Source organism: Bufo gargarizans, chromosome 6 (assembly GCF_014858855.1).
Source record: "Bufo gargarizans isolate SCDJY-AF-19 chromosome 6, ASM1485885v1, whole genome shotgun sequence".
Classification (NCBI taxonomy): Eukaryota; Metazoa; Chordata; class Amphibia; order Anura; family Bufonidae; genus Bufo; species Bufo gargarizans.
In genome coordinates, this window is record NC_058085.1 from 344,631,410 (window position 1) to 344,637,031 (window position 5,622).

Here is a 5,622-nt window from a genome sequence, read left to right on the forward strand (position 1 = left end):
CCCCAGGTTCGGGGTACTACATGTATCTCCTACACATTTGACAAATGCCACATGGAGAATACATTCTATTCACAAAGATACATGAACACCCATAAGTAGGGCCCATTGGTAACAATTCAGATGCATATACCAAACTAATGACCCCGATAAGGCCTCTTTCACACTTGCATTGTCCGGATCCGTTGTGTACTCCATTTGCCGGAATTACACGCCGGATCCGTAAAAACGCAAGTGAACTGAAAGCATTTGAAGACGGATCCGTCTTCAAAATGCGTTCAGTGTTACTATGGCAGCCAGGACGCTATTAAAGTCCTGGTTGCCATAGTAGTAGTGGGGAGCGGGGGAGCAGTATACTTACAGTCCGTGCGGCTCCCGGGGTGCTCCAGAATGACGTCAGAGCGCCCCATGCGCATGGATGACGTGCCATGCGATCACGTCATCCATGCGCGTGGGGCGCCCTGACATCACTCTGGAGCGCCCCGGGAGCCGCACGGACGGTAAGTATACTGCTCCCCCGCTCCCCACTACACTTTACCATGGCTGCCAGGACTTTAGCGTCCCGGCAGCCATGGTAACCATTCAGAAAAAGCTAAACGTCGGATCCGGCAATGCGCCGAAACGACGTTTAGCTTAAGGCCGGATCCGGATTAATGCCTTTCAATGGGCATTAATTCCGGATCCGGCCTTGCGGCAAGTCTTCAGTTTTTTTGGCCGGAGCAAAAAGCGCAGCATGCTGCGGTATTTTCTCCGGCCAAAAAACGTTCCGTTCCGGAACTGAAGACATCCTGATGCATCCTGAACGGATTTCACTCCATTCAGAATGCATTAGGATAAAACTGATCAGGATTCTTCCGGCATAGAGCCCCGACGACGGAACTCTATGCCGGAACAAAAGAACGCAAGTGTGAAAGAGCCCTAAATTGTGTCATTTTTGACCATGTATTTGGTGCCTAATCTGTGGTGTGTGTCAATACCTTATATTAGTTTTTTTAAATCATGCATCATAATAAAGTATCTTAATTTTTACAATCGTATATGTAGAGTACATTCTTTATCGTGTCGCTAACAAAGATACATGGCACATGACCCTGATACATTAGACACAATTCCGACACATGACATCATATTTACACTGCACGCTCATCACTTTATAATGTGTGTGCAACATGTACTGAAAGGGGTTTTCCGAGATATTTCTATTGATGACTTATCCTCAGGATAGGTCATCGATATCAGATCGGTGGGGGTCTGACACCCGGCACCCCCGCTGATCAGCATTCCCTTCATTGTTTACTTGCTCACCGTTGACATCGCCGGGGGTGAGCAGGGGCAATTACACCGCATTAGTTTGTATGTGTGTGTGTATATGTGTGTGTGTGTATATGTATATATATATATATTATATAAATATATAATGATTTTTTTGGGCAGACTATTAGCCCTATTAGACTCCACCCACACCATTTAAGCTCCTCCCATTAAGACACACCCTCAATTGGCACAGCTACAAAGTAAGCAAAGTTGACACATCATCAGCCTAATATCACCGCCAGGGATCATGGTAAGCAGGGAATGCTCTCTGGCTGGACGGGCCCCTTCCTCTTCTCTGGGCCCTTGAGCAGCTGAACCTGCTGCACAGGTGGGATGTCCGCCCCTGCTCTGTCTTTGGAATGTAAAACCACACACGACTGGAGATTTTATAGGCACAAATCTCAGGTGCTGTGATGTTTCAGTAGATAATGTGCTCAGCTTGTAGAGCTGTCCTTGGAAAATGATGATTCTGGGAAATAAAACTCAAAACGCGTCATGTAATTCGTTCCAGCACTGAGAACACTCCAGGCTTGTGCTGGATGGTCCACTGCATCTGCATGTGGCAATTTCCTATGGAGTATTGGCTACGGTGCAAGAAACAGAAATTGCCCAATACATGTGACTTGAATTATTATGACATTAGTGATACATTTTATATAGGACTTAGGACAACTCCTAAAAGTGACCATACACCGTAGATGAATGTTGGCAAACCTGCCAGTTTTGGCTGTACTGGCTAACCATCTAGGCTACTTTCACACTGGCGTTTTGGCTTTCCGTTTCTGAGATCCATTCAGGGCTAGTTTTGCCCTAATGCATTCTGAATGGAAAAGGATCCGCTCAGAAGGGATCAGTTTGCCTCCGATCAGTCTCCATTCTGCTCTGGAGGCGGACACCAAAATGCTGCCTAAGGCGTTTTACTGTCTGCTTGACGAAACTGAGCCAAACGGATCCGTCCTGGCATACAATTTAAGTCAATGGGGACGGATCCGTTTTCACTGACACAATAGAAAACTGATCGGTCTCCCATTGACTTTCAGTGGAGTTCATGACGGATCCATCTTGGCTTTGTTACAAGATAATACAAACGGATCCGTTCATGACGGATGCATGCGGTTGTATTATTGTAAGAGATCCGTTTTTGTAGATCCATGACAGATCCTCCTAAAACGCGAGTGTGAAAGTAGCCTTATGTGTATATGAATCTCCCGGGACAGCAGATATTGGATTTGAACATGTCCAGTCCTTTTGCTCTCAGTAATACGCATGCTTAGCTTGCCGTGTATGATGGGGTTGATAAGGATAGATGTCGGTTAAACAAACATTCATCTGACTGCTATCTAAGGTGCATGGACCATGATTATCTGGCAACCAGTCTGGAACGCCCAATTATGTGGCATGAGAACAAGAACTCCCATGATGAAAGACTCCCATTTAGTGTATTGCTGGGTGGACTTACGGAGAACGTCGGTGGGAGACAACAATCTAATGTGTATGGGGAGCTCCTGACTCCCAACTAATGATCTTGCTTGAGGAGAGAAGAGGAGAGCAATATGGGCAGAACTGTTGCACTGAACTGAGCGGAGACTCAAGGAGTGGCTACTCACCTAGCTAGCACTGTTGTGCTGAGCTCTTCTTGCATGTCAAATAACGAGGCCTCGGGTGCTGCTCGCCGTCCGTACAGGCCCGGTATACACATAAGATGACTGTAGCAGGGAAAAAAGGCAGGATCTGATGGCGACACTCCGAGGATGATGAGGACTAGATTCGGATTATGAAGAGGACTTTATTGGTGTAGAAACAACACATTTCAGGATAGTGAACGCCTCTTTAACAGTGACCTCCACAGCCCCCTGCGCTTTTAATGCTAGGGCTGCACGACATTTTGTCTGAACAATTTTTATAATGATAGGCTATGGTGCTGCACTGCGACATGTGACATACTGCGACATGACAGTCACAAAATATCCATCCAAGATGGATTTTTCTGTGACTGTCGCGTCGCAGTCGCAGCATGTCACATGTCGTGCGACACATGTAGAAGTGTAGTTGTGCCCTTTGTGTCGTGCATCATTATGTCGTTGTGTAGCCCTAGCCTAAAGCAGACCTTCAGCAGTGAAGAAAAAGAAAAAAATGGCTGGGTTGTAATGGAAACTTGGAGTAAAACTGTGTATGTGGAGATTAACGGCCTGTGAGCTTCTATTGGCTGATAAGGGACATGTGACTGTGTGTATGGCAGTTGGGATATGAAGAGAAAGACTTGCAGGCTTGTATTGGCCAATGCAGGTCATTTTTGGGGAATATCTCAGGAACAGTATGTCCTAGAGAGCTGAGACCCTGTCTAAAACCTTCCCAGGCACCTGATGTACCTGTGTGCCAAATTTGGTGAATATCGGTCCAGTCGTTTGGTCGCGCATAAAGAACAGACAGACGTCGGGCAGGTAGAAACTCATTGTGTACTGGCATGTTACCTCCACATTATTTTTTCCCAGATAGTGAGGGATATGTGTACCAAGTTTAGTAGAAATTGATCGATGAGTTTTTGAGTTACAGAGCAATATGTGTGTAGCAAAAACAGTTGGAGCGTACAAACTCCATGCAGCTGCTGTTTAGGGTCATATGACCCCCACAAGATTTCTGTCCAGGTAGCAAGGGATGTGTATAGCAAGTTTTGTTGAAATCGATGGTTGTGTTTTTGAGTGATCGTGGAACATACATACACACAGACGTCCTTCTTTTTATATATATATACATATATACAGGTCCTTCTAAAAAAATTAGCACATTGTGATAAAGTTCATTATTTTCTGTAATGTACTGATAAACATTAGACTTTCATATATTTTAGATTCATTACACACCAACTGAAGTAGTTCAAGCCTTTTGTTTTAATATTGATGATTTTGGCATACAGCTCAGGAAAACCCAAATTTCCTATCTAAAAAAATTAGCATATTTCATCCGACCAATAAAAGAAAAGTGTTTTTTAATACAAAAAAAGTCAACCTTCAAATAATGATGTTCAGTTATGCACTCAATACTTGGTCGGCAATACTTGGTCGGGAATCCTTTTGCAGAAATGACTGCTTCACTGCGGCGTGGCATGGAGGCAATCAGCCTGTGGCACTGCTGAGGTGTAATGGAGGCCCAGGATGCTTCAATAGCGGCCTTAAGCTCATCCAGAGTGTTGGGTCTTGCGTCTCTCAACTTTCTCTTCCCAATATCCCACAGATTCTCTATGGGGTTCAGGTCAGGAGAGTTGGCAGGCCAATTGAGCACAGTAATACCATGGTCAGTACCATTTACCAGTGGTTTTGGCGCTGTGAGCAGGTGCCAGGTCGTGCTGAAAAATGAAATCTTCATCTCCATAAAGCTTTTCAGCAGATGGAAGCATGAAGTGCTTCAAAATCTCCTGATAGCTAGCTGCATTGACCCTGCCCTTGATAAAACAAAGTGGACCAACACCAGCAGCTGACATGGCACCCCAGACCATCACTGACTGTGGGTACTTGACACTGGACTTCAGGCATTTTGGCATTTCCCTCTCCCCAGTCTTCCTCCAGACTCTGGCACCTTGATTTCCGAATGACATGCAACAGTCCAGTGCTGCTTCTCTGTAGCCCAGGTCAGGCGCTTCTGCTGCTGTTTCTGGGGAATGCGGCACCTGTAGCCCATTTCCTGCACACGCCTGTACACGGTGGCTCTGGATGTTTCTACTCCAGACTCAGTCCACTGCTTCCGCAGGTCCCCAAGGTCTGGAATCGGTCCTTCTCCACAATCTTCCTCAGGGTCCGGTCACCTCTTCTCGTTGTGCAGCATTTTCTGCCACACTTTTTCCTTCCCACAGACTTCCCACTGAGGGGCCTTGATACAGCACTCTGGGAACAGCCTACTCATTCAGAAATTTCTTTCTGTGTCTTACCCTCTTGCTTGAGGGTGTCAATGATGGCCTTCTGGACAGCAGTCAGGTCGGCAGTCTTACCCATGATTGCGGTTTTGAGTAATGAACCAGGCTGGGAGTTTTTAAAAGCCTCAGGAATCTTTTAATCTTTTGCAGGTGTTTAGAGTTAATTAGTTGATTCAGATGATTAGGTTAATAGCTCGTTTAGAGAACCTTTTCATGATATGCTAATTTTTAGATAGGAATTTTGGGTTTTCATGAGCTGTATGCCAAAATCATCAATATTAAAACAATAAAAGGCTTGAACTACTTCAGTTGGTGTGTAATGAATCTAAAATATATGAAAGTCTAATGTTTATCAGTACATTACAGAAAATAATGAACTTCATCACAATATGCTAATTTTTTTA